This window comes from Cyprinodon variegatus, unplaced genomic scaffold, assembly GCF_000732505.1.
Source record: "Cyprinodon variegatus isolate N-32 unplaced genomic scaffold, C_variegatus-1.0 Scaffold456, whole genome shotgun sequence".
NCBI lineage: Eukaryota > Metazoa > Chordata > Actinopteri > Cyprinodontiformes > Cyprinodontidae > Cyprinodon > Cyprinodon variegatus.
In genome coordinates this window covers 582,204-594,425 of record NW_015150909.1, presented here as the reverse complement: position 1 = coordinate 594,425, position 12,222 = coordinate 582,204, and the positions used below count along the sequence as shown (strand labels likewise).

General features: G+C 38.1%; 1 protein-coding gene across 1 annotated transcript in view; it reads left to right on the top strand.

Annotated features, from left to right (window-relative positions):
- The first annotated feature begins 3,109 nt into the window (after positions 1-3,109).
- mkl2 (MKL/myocardin-like 2) overlaps positions 3,110-12,222 on the top strand; it is a 41,700-nt gene continuing 32,587 nt past the window's right edge. The window contains exon 1 of the mRNA XM_015389384.1: positions 3,110-3,274. The gene's annotated coding sequence lies outside the window, so the exon portion shown is untranslated. The remainder of the gene's footprint in view (positions 3,275-12,222) is intronic.

The following is a 12,222-nucleotide window of genomic DNA, read 5'->3' as shown; positions in this document are numbered from 1 at the left end:
TATGCCAAGTCTTTGTTTCAGTAATTTTGATGATTATGGATTATGAGAACCTGAAGGTCACTGTCTCAGATAATTAAAAACACTACGAAAAAGTAATTAGCTAAATAAAATATCATAAAAACATACACCAACTATACTGAACAATACGGAGTGGCTGTACATAAAGTAATTGTAAATGGAAATGTGTAAATGGATTTCATACATGCATTATATGCTATTATCTCCTCTCTACTACAAATTCCCACATCTTGACTGAATACTGAGCCTGTTTAAATGCCTGCCAAAGTTCCGGGCGAGCTGAACCACTTTCCAAAGTGATCTTATGGTGTGACGGGGTAGCAAGGCTTCAGACGTCATCTATTGTGGCTCCTCCCCCCAAATGAAGCACGCCTCGAAACGTGCCTTGTAGAAACGCCCCCTCGACTACTCGACACACGCCTCGAAGCCTCGGCTCATAAAATCAGTACGTTCCATAGTGTTTCTGATTTCTTGATCCTGACCCGTTCTGCCTCTTAACTACTGAGCCTGTGTGTTCCCATCTGGACAGGTTGCCTGAACTGTCTTTGGACTCCTGGACCTCTGAACCAGCCTGTTCCTGTTCTGACATGGCTCCTGATTCCTGCATGTTCTCCAGGGCTGCAGCATCTGAAACACTCTGGACGGCATCCTGTTGGCAGCTCACCGGCTGGATTCTACCTGGGTCTGTGTCGATGGAATGAACTTCTAAACCAGGTTAGTGACTCACCATCATAATCTTCCTCCATTGGATTTATGTGGTCACTAGCCTGGGTTTCCTTTTTCAGAGTTTCCAGTTATAGACGCCCTGGCCACAGCCACTGCAGATCCGCCTGGATTCAATAAACGCTATTTGAAGTTACCCACTGTTCTGCCTGAATACTGGGTCCTCTGTCCTGTATCATTAAATGCAGAGGTGCTCTATGGAAAATATGGCAAGTTGTCTAATGCTCTACAAGTAAATTGTTTGCAGTTTGCTGGAAAATGGACAAAGAATGCGGGAACAAACTGTTTCCGCTGGACCAAAAGGCCTAAAATCAAAACTTTTTAGAATGGTTACAATCTCAAAAGAGATCTGAAAACAGCTTCAGGGCGGGACTTATATGGATAACAATTTAGTTTTTACTCCCTTTTGAGTTGATGTAATTTTATTCTTAACAAGATAATTTATTAAATAGTTTAAACTCAATGAGAAAGCTGTTGTTTTATGGTTTTAAAATTGTCTTTTTTTAAAAAAAACATAAGAAAACCATAACACAATCAAAACACATGATTTGTACTCATAATACAATTTAGCTTTTTGATGTAGATAACCCCAGGCTGTTTAAATGTTTGATATTCTGCAAATTGTTCTTTTCATAACTGTTTCATCTCTTTTTTTATGCATCTAGTGAAGCCTTGTGACTTAATGGTAATTCGTAAGGCCGTACAGCAGAGGGCGCTGCCTGCTCCCTCCAAGAATGTTAGTGCAGACTAATACAATTCTGGGTACAAAAAATATTAAACCCCTTTTTAAATTCACTTTCTTGTGTCTTGTACAACTATAGATGCAAAGGTGTTTGCACTAAATCTAAATATAACATCTTAATAGATATCAAATTTTTCTGCCAAAATCAGCTTTTAGACATTTTTTTTAATCCTCTTCTGTTTGTTTCATTCACATAAAACACAAAAATTACTAATTGCTTTAATAATTACAGTTTTTTTTATAACAAATGAGGTATATTTTTTGTATGCTTGTACAGTTATGACATTTGTTAGTATTCCTTTTCCCTCTTTTCAAATAAAGTTTTGTTTAGAGTGTTTGTCTAACTTCCTTCTGAATGTATTTGCTCTCTTCCTGTTTTCTTTCACTTTTTTCCATATAAAACTGTTAATAATATTTATCCAGTCAATAGCAGTATGTTTCCACAGTCTGCTATGGAAATTCTAACTTCCGAGTACAACGGGAGTGTATCAGGATCCTACGGAAGAGGGTTAGGGCCCCTGAAAAAAAAACAAAAAAGTTAACTGATTTTTTTTATTTTATTTCAGTATATGAGAAAAAAGTCAGAATTCTGACTTTAATCTCAGAATTTTGACTTTTTTTCTCAGAATTCTGACTATAATCTCAGAATTGTGGATCTTAAGGTAGATGGGCATCATGAAGGAAGAGATGTGGGAGCACTCAGCTTCACTGACATAGATGTGAGTTGTTTGAGAGGGACAGTAACACATTGCTGAAAAATGATGAAATTAGGCAACTTTTTACATGCCCGAGGGGTCCCTGGTGATGCTATTTCATTAATGGAAGAGCAGAAGGTGATTAATACAAGAGAGCTAGTCTGTAAAAAAGACATGGCTTCAGCTTGATGCTAAATGTTTGTTCAGTCAGAATTCTGAGATTAAAGTCAAAATTCTGAGGAAAAAAGTCAAAATTCTGAGATTAAAGTCAGAATTCTGATATAAAAAATGTAGAATTCTGAGATTAAAGTCAAAATTCTGAAAAAAAAGTCAGAATCATGAGGAAAAAAAAATGTGAATTCTGAGATTAAAGTCAGAATTCCTAGATTAAAGTCAGAATTCTGAGAAAAAGTCAGAAATCTGAGATTAAAGTCTAAATTCTGAGATTAAAGTCTGAATTATGAGATCAAAGTCAGACTTATGAGAAAAAAAATTCATAATTCTGAGATCAAAGTTAGAATTCTGAGAAAAAAATCTGAATTTTGAGATTAAAGTCTGAATTCTGAGATTAAAGTCTAAATTCTGAGATTAAAGTCTGAATTATGAGATCAAAGTCAGATTTATGAGAAAAAAAATTTCATAATTCTGAGATCAAAGTTAGAATTCTGAGAAAAAAATCTGAATTCTGAGATTAAAGTCAGAATTCTGACTTTTTCCCATATTAAACTGAAATAATATTTTACATGTTTCAGTGGCCCTAATCCTCGTCAGCAGGATGCTTTCATAAATCAGTGTGGAGAACCACTTGCTGCAGAGCCAGTCGGGGTGAAACTTTCTGTCCTAATGGTTTCTCTCTCTCTCCAGTGGGGCGATGAGCCGCCGGTTGGAGGCAGATGCTCACCGTGACCCTCCTCCCTCCAACGTCTTCACGTCACTCTGCATCCCGGAGCCAGACGAGGCGCAGCCATTTTACTCCGCAAAATAAACTTCAGCCTCGCAGCCAGACGGAAGGAAAAAAACCCAGTGTTCAGTCCGTTGATGGATATCCCCTGATCAACAGCTTGGATGGAGTCTGGTTTGGAGCCGTCAGAGTTCGGTAAGAGAGCAGCGCGCGGGCCGCGGAGCTGCTTGTTTTTAGCCTGTTAGCCTGGCTGAGCTAAAAGGAGCTAACTGGGGGAAATGTGAAGAGCTTGTTGTAGAAACGGGACCTGGAGCTTAAAACGCTTCAGAAAAGAGACGACAGTGGGACAGGAAGCATGGAAGAGTGGGTTAACTCGATGTGGGATTTGTTTTTGCGCCTTTTTTCCTATTAATTACAACAATTTCTCATCGCTTCACCTTTGACTCCAGGCGGTTTCTGACTCACCTGACAGATTTAAAAGCAGCTAGCTGGAGTTACCTGGTCCTACATCAACAGCACTAACTTCACAGTCCTGTTCTAAGATGTTTTATTCGCCTGCCAAATCACAAATTTAGTTAATTATTAAGAAAAAACTATATTCAGAATTAAATGTGATAAATGCTGCTTCTATTATAAAACTTTATTATATACCTATGGGATTATAATCACACTTTGCAGACAGGATAAAGTTTGCTCTGTCTGTAACAGTAAAAATATGTTCTTTATTTTACAGTAGCTTGCATTTAGCTGTACCCATATCTGACTTTAAGTCCAAATCTTTGAAAGAAACTAAAAAAAGTTTAGCTTAAATCAGTAACCCTGTTGTTTTGATTGTAATTAGAATTGTGCTTTAATCTAATCTAATATGCACTTACAGTTTTATCACAATATTAGGTTTAATTATCGTGATAAAAATAAAACTGATGATTAAAAAAAAAATAAAAAGCAGCACTTCTTCACAATGTTTCTTAGGTAACTGTATATGTGTGGCTGCTCAGTACAGCTATAATAAGCCCAACAATCAGGGATTATATTCTGGGACGGATCTATCGATCATCGACATAGACTCAGCCCTTCAATGCTCGTTTTTAATACTGCATACAAACTCCTTCCAGCTACAGTTTTTTCCCCAGTGCCACCACGCAGCAGCGATTTATCCACTTAAACATGAAGCAGAAAGAAAGAACTGATCCAAACCAGTGAAAGGCTTATTTATTTATTTATTTATTTTTTGTTAGTGTTTGTTTACAGGCCGCTCCGTCTGTTATGGATTTGATTTTAATAACAAATGCAAAATTTAACAACAAAAAATAAAAAGGAAAATTCTGTCCCTCAGCAAAGCTGTGCGCTTTCCATAAAAAATAAAATAAATAAATAAATAAAAAATCTTCACCCCAGTTTTCAGTCTGTTTGATTTTGCACATTCGGATAAACAAATGAATAACAATCGAATAACTATAATAACTCATAACAGTCAGAACAAATGAAAAAGAGGAAACTTTTCCCACTGGACCAAACTTTTACATTTTTGACAGGAAAACAAGCATGTTTACCTTACTGGGTTTTAGCATTGTGTGCAGGTGGTTAACAATAGTACCAGTGGTTGAGAAGACGCATTCTGAGCAATGTTTGCCCACAAAGTCACCTACATGAATATATCTATTATCGCCATTTGTTGGACTCACAAATATCGGTCCAAAAGTGTTTACATATCGCCCAACCTTATAGATGCACTTAAATTCTGTGTCTCGAGGACACCAGGTACATAAAGAAGTATAATTTATATCCCTGAACATCTTATAGTTAACCACATTCAATCATATTCTTTAAACTGGTAAATTCCCCAATGGAGAAAAAAAAGAAAACATAAAAATAAAAATTCTGACAATTTACCTTGTTTCTAGTGATTTTAATTATCATTGATTCAAATTTAAAGACGATCAATTACATTTTTTTTCCCATAACCATAAACTGATCATGCTAACCTTAAACGATATGATCAATGGCCACCTTTACTTAAATCCATTAATAATTCCAACTAAACTAAAATGTGTCTTTTAAACCCTCACATCTTTAAAAAAAAAAATTTAATTTCCAACTTTTTGGGCACCAACATTATATTCATCAGTGCAGAGAGAAACCACGCTATGTGTAGGGAGCGTTTATAAGGGCAAGATTTAAACAGGTTAGTTGTGTGAATAATAACAAATAAAAACAAATAGAAGGCCATATCTGTTCCAGCATTGGCCGATTACCCTGGCTAAGGAAGCTGTACTTCCTCTGTTGCTACAGGAAGTCCATTTTCTGGTCGGCTCCCTTCCCAACATGTGTAGGGATTACCTTAGATTTTTGAAGAGAGATGGTTCTTAGGAACCGGAAGTGAATCCTGGTTATACATTATCATGGTTTGAACTGAACTTTTAAAAGATATTTTCTACTCTAGCAGTTTTTCTTTAAAGAGCGCTGAACCCAACTGTGGTTGTGCTGATTCCCAGCTGCCCCTAAAGTGACTCTATCTTTACGGCTCTTCTTGTGGCCCCTTTATCTCTGGCATTCCTCGCATCCAGGCCTGTTTGTAGTCATCCGTGACCTCATTTCTTTTTGTTTCTCTTGCTGCTGTGGATACACACACATTTGTGATTGTTCTCATTTCCTCAAAAGATTCTTCTTGTACTCCTACATTGTGAAATTGTGATTTTGAAATTTTGATTTATTGTCACTCTGAAGGCTTGTTGTTCTCTCTTCTGTTTTTTTTGTTTTTTTTTTTCAATCTGAAAATAATTTTGCATGGAGTTGTGTGGAGTACCATAAACCCTTTTGTTTTGCTGGATTAGTGCTGCCTTTTATAGAGCCATGGAACAGAAAAAAAACAACCTGAGGTCACAGGCACACCCAAAGCCTGTCATCAGCCTTTTTAAAAAGAAAAGTTGACCTAAATTATTACCCTCTTGAGCTCTGATCTAATTATTCTACAGATGCAGCCAAGATTCCAATAATCCCCTTATACCACCACTTTTAATCAATATGAAAACAGTAAAATCTTAATTGACACCACAACAATCAAACCTTTTTATTATTGGAAGTCCTCCTACCTCTCCAAATTGAAGTTCTCAATCCTTGAAAAAATAAGTTTATTTAGGAAGAATAAACTTATTTTTTTCAAGGTTTGTGAATCTAAATCTGCCAAGTGAAATCTGTAGGGGTGAAACAATTAATCGGATTAGTCGTGATTAATCGATTATTGAAATGATCGTCAACTAATTTAGTAATCTAATAATCGTTAACTGTGGTATAGAGACTAAAACACGCTTTAGCTGACAGAGCGACCCCCTTAGAGGAGGACTTATACCAAAATTGCTAAAGAAAACATGTGCACATTTTGCATTTAAGATTTAAAAAAAAAATCCTGTCAATATGCTCTATCCAGAACTCCTCAAGTGGAAATTGACCTGGTTTAATTTCGTTAAAGATCTTGTTTAAGGAACCTTTTGCTATCTGAATATTAATCAGTTAATCAAAAAAAGTAATCAACAGAATTAGAAATTTGCAAAATAATCATTAGTTGCAGCCCTAGAAATGACTAATTTTGGGTTTAGCTGTAAACTCTGTGTGCAGTATGCCTAGTTAACTGTGGTATTATTGATTGTTCGGCCTGATTTGATCTAATGAAACCCTTCTTTCATATTATTATTTTTTCAACAGTGAGTCATGCGTTGTGTGACGATATCTCTGCTTCTGATATGAATATAAGATGTGCATTCATGACAAAGATTCAATTAAAGTAAATTTTTAAGCCTCCTAATTCTGAACCATTAATGAAAGCCAGTATGGTTTAAAAGCAGGATCAGAAGGTCAAAGCCTCACTTACCTTAGAATTCTCACTTCTGTGACAGTTCACACTACACTTCTCTGATCATGTTCCTCTCTCTGTGGGACATTTATGCAGTTCTTTTACACACATGCATTTAAGTTTGCTCAGACTTTAAAGATCTTTCCTTTTCAAAACGGCCCTGTTTTCTACACTGGTGAACATTTAGTATATTTATAAGCTCCAATCTGACTGATTAGATCAGATTACATTTTTTTTTCCTTTTATGGAATGGATAGGTCCATTTATTACCAGCTCTGTTAGCACAGTTTGGTGTAGATGATTGACTAGAGGCGTGGGCGGCTGCAGTGACCCAGCATGCAACCTGTGGCTTTTCTCCTAAAATATTAATCACACCCAGTGGTGGCGAAAAAAAAGAAAACATTGAAGTCATGTTATGCAGCAGCTGTGCATCAGCTTGTTACCTAAAACTAACACAATTGACACTGTGGAGTCTTTACGCTACCGAGGAACTATTATTTCACAGGACCTAAAGTGGAAGCTAAACATCAACTCCCTCACCAAGAAAGCCCAGCAGAGGATGTACTTCCTGCAGCAGCTGAAAAAATCCAACCTGCCAAGGACAATGATGGTGCACTTCTACTACTCTTTAGGACAAGGGCAGACTGCAGCGTGTCATCCAGTCTGCAGAGAAGGTGATTGGCTGCAATCTTCCATCTCTTCAGATCTGTACGCCTCCAGGACTCTGAGGTGTGCAGGGAGGACTGTGGATGATCCCTCGCACCGCAGCCACAAACTATTTCAGACACTTCCCTCTGGCAGGAGGCTGCGGTTCATCAGGACCAAAACCTCACGCCACAAGAACAGTTTCTTCTTATCTGCTACCAACCTTATCAACAAGGCCCACAGACCCCCATGACACTGACACTGTCTCTCTCCCTTCCCCGTTCAGGACCTAGAAGCCAAAACCAACGTAGCATCTCCAGACATCCTGCATTACATTGACACACAGTCTACCGTGTATATAGTATATGGCTAAATACTATACATTGTATATAATGTATGTTTTGTATTTTATATAGCCATAGATTCTGTATTCTGTATATATATCTAATTTTTCTGCACCATCAACAAAAAGGGAAATTACTTGTGCAAACCTACTTGGTAATAAATATGATTCTGATTCTAATAACAGAGATCTGCTGGCATTGACTGGTAACTTTTGCACAGACCTCTCAGCTTGGTAGGCTGACGATGTCGCTGTGTTTGTACAGTTTGTGGAACAGCCTGAGATGAAACAGACGGGGCTTGTCGCCCTGCGCTGTAAAGGAGCTGTGGATGTGGAAGCAGCACGCTGCGTCTGCCATCTGGATCTGCTCTCTGATTCTGCAGGGGTAGAAGCCAGTTTATCACTCGCTATGACAGTCGCTTTTGTTGTTTTTTTTTACTGCCCGGTTCTGCACACCTACATGCTCGCCCCATCAACCTGTCTCCATCTGCTTCATGTAGTCCGTCTGCTTTTCTTTCTGTGTTTATTCAGCTTGTGAAATTCTTCGCTTCTGCTGCCGTTCTGATGATTAAAGTCATAAATCTTTTTCTCCAAAATTGCAGTGCTACAGATGTTAACTGAGGCAATTTTTGTATGAGGTCATTTTTTTTTAAAGAAATCTAGTTGATACAACTTTAAAAATATATTTGATTTTTGCTGTTAAAATTAAGGACATTTAAATGTATGAAATTCGAATGTTGTTTATCAATTAGTTAAAACATTGACCTTTCTGCTCTGGATTCTGTTATTGGTCTGGGCATGTGAGTTAACCTGAGGTTCGTTGATCTTATTGACAGCCTTATTAAAACCTTTTCTCTGTTTAGGGGATACTATAAGGGGCTTATCAACTGTTTATATTTAGACAAATTTAGCATCCTTGTTGCTATTCAACTAAAATAACCCCACACCAAACTCTTCTTCGATTTCTAGCATGTCTCCGCCAATTATCAGGGTGGCTCTGTTTAAGGATGAGTAACAGCGCCTTCCCATGGACGGCGAATGTCACCAGTTAATCAGATGGTAAAAATTTGAATCTAATAAACCATCAATCAATCAAAACCACTAATTAAAAAGTCATCGAATGTGATTATTTGTTTGCATCCTTAGATTTGACCATTATTACATATTTATTGTTAAAATAAACAGTGCTAATGTGGACCCTAACAATGAACCGATCCGATACCTGGATTGGATATCGGCTCCAAAATTGACCATTCAGCTGGAGCAGATATGTGATTAGATGTCGGAGATCCATCCCTTCACATTCTTTCTTTTTGCTGCTTATTTCTTAATAAATATAAAGTAGTCTACTAGCCTAGTAAACTAGCCTCACCCGCCAGCGGCCAAAATGATTTTTGCCTGGGAGTTGGTCTAGCCTTGATCAATGTCCCAGGTCCTAGAGCTGGCGGGCCAATCACAATGGAATGCAAAGCAGTCGGGGTTTTGAGGGCGTGACGACAAAGCTGTGCGACGCTGGAGAAAGCGCAACAAGGAAGATGTCAACAACTATTGAACAGTAGCATGCACTGCGGCAGCAGCAGCTTTCAATGGAGCGCTCAATTGAAAGTTTAAAAGTTCTCTTTTCTGTTGCTGTTGTTCAATAAAGGTATGTTTTAAGATCATTTGAGGTGAGAATATTATACTTTAAAGCATCACTATATGGTCCACTTACTGATTTAATGCGTCCCGGTAATAAAAAAAAACCAAAAAAAAACCTCCGAAGTTGAGAAGACCGCGGCGAACAGCGGACCTCCGAGTCTAAGGACAGCCAGGGCTAACCGAGGCCCGTCTGCAGCGTCCCTCTCTCGGCATAGTCTGGCTCTGATGGCGATTTTTGACTCTGCTTTAGAATCAGTTTTGGAATGATTAGACTTGGGGTTTTCGTTGAAACGGGAGCAGGAAGAGGCTCTGGCTCTCATTAATTTTTGAAAAGGACGTAATCGCCGTTTTACCGAGATCAGTTTGTTTACACTCCCTCACCAGCTTCCTGTCGCACTTCCTACGTCACAGTCAGTTGCGCTCATTGGTCAGAGCGTTGGCCAATAGGCACAGACATGGTTTGAAAGACAACGTGTTGTTCTCATCAACAATCTTCCAATGTCTCATTGATCGGGGCCAGAGTAAATTACACATTTAATCTGACATTTAGTCTGGTTTATCAGGCTAGCAGCCTACATTTATATATTCAACAGTAGAATCGGATTGGTATCGGTGGTTATCGCTGGTTATGCTCGGCCCAGGTATCGGATTGGATAGGGGGAAAAAAACTGGATTGGTGCATTTCTACCAAAAAGCTGAGGGGTTGTGGCAGAGGAAGGACCCCCACCAAACCAGTGTGTCTAAGGGCTGCTGTCCTCCATGTTTAAGGTTCCCCTCCTTCAGCAAACCCGATTACTTTTGAAGGCTTTTTCTGAACTACAGTCATCTGAATCAGGTTTGTTAAAGCAGACACCACTAAAGCCTGCAGGGACTAACTTTAGACACACCTGTACTAAACTGAATGGAGCTCCTGCCTGTGGGTACAGTGTCAGAACTATCTGTACCTGTTATACCAGCAGCATGTCGACAGTCATTTGAATAATGAGTTCTGTAGAATGAAAGATAACCAATGAGCCCTGAAAGAAACCAAACTTTAGAGAGAAAAGATGGTTTGGATGTTGGCTTTTTGTGTGAGAAACAGATGGGTTGAGTTTTTTTTTTTTCTTTGTCAGAAGAGGCCTGACAGCCTGGTGATGGAAAGCATTTCATAGCTTTTACCACACAGCTGAATCACACTCTTGTTTCAGCTCTATGTTGAGTCTTGCCTTCTGTAATTTCAGTGGGTGTTGCACTCAAATAACTAACATTTTATAAAAACTATGAATGAGTTGTGTAAAAAAAAAAAAAGATGTTTCTTTTTAATTGAAAAGTTGAAATTTGAATGTTTTAATTGTTCAAGCTAAACATGATCATCATTTTACTCTCATCACGGTAAGAAATGTATTGGATGCTGGTTTGGGTTATATTTCAAATCCCTCTCCTTTTTAATTGAATGCCAGTCACCTATACCTAGCTTTGTTTACACGGAGATAAGTAATTGGAATAATCTTAAATGAGTTTATTGACTGTCTGGTGCATCGAAGCTTAAAAAAGATCCCCTTCCACTGCCAGTTTGGGTTTTAACAGCTTGTGTGCGCTGCTAATGGAGTCTATTTTACAAAGATGTTGGATTAAGTTCAGCTTTTCTGTGGGAAGTTCAAATCTGTGGTACCTGAATGTAGTAATAGCTAGTTTCACCCGGGGATTTTCAAGTGGTGCTTCATCATCACCAGCAGATTTATTCCCCACTCATCTTCAAACGCTTGTTCAGGCAGGAACTCTGCTTCCACTGTGTCCGTCCATTTGAATGAGTATAATTCTGAATGCACTGTTGTTTGCCTTCATGTCTCATTATACAAATGAATCGTAATGAGGTGGGCTGTTTATTATCACCCTTAAATGTCTTATGCTAGCTTTGCGTCTGTTCAATAAAAAGCATGCAGTAATGAGTTAATAGGAATATGAATCTTTGTTTGCTGGGTTGGTTGCAGTGTGTTAGCTTTTTGGGACAAACTTTCATTCTTTCTGCAGCCAGAGGGAAAAACAATGGGCTGGGGAACATTTAGCAATGATGCAGTCTGACGAGTTCTCTGATCTGTTGTTAATTTGGCATTCAGGACAAACTGAACAAACCAGTTTTATCATGAGGTTTTAATAGTCTTCATTGTCATGATCTAAAACGGAGCAACGCTGCAACCCATCATTTTAGTCTGCTAATCTGCTGACGTTTTTCTAATTATTCAGCAAGTTGCTGATTAATGAAAGCAATCTGTGTATCCTGTGGTTCTATATTACTGCACAAAGTCACTTCTGTATAGCTGGGAAATCCTCCCTGATGCAGCGACCAAATTAGACTAATTCACACGTTAATTTTAAAGTAATGACTTTAGCTCTGAAAATACTTTTTCCTTCTTAGATCCGCTTTAAAGCTAAATTCCTTGAAATAAATTAAACCTTAGCTGTAAGTTATTTACTTGGCATAGAAGTTGCCTTAAAAAGGGTCTAGCATGCCAAAAAGCTGAAGTTCAAACGGATTATTCTAGGCTGAACACACATGGTATGTTTTCACTAATAAGAACATATATTTATCTTATGTATTCCCTGATCACTGCTATTAACACAGCAACTAAAATAACCAAGAACATGTCTAACAGCCTTAAATCTTTGGTTTGTTCCTTTTTTTATGAT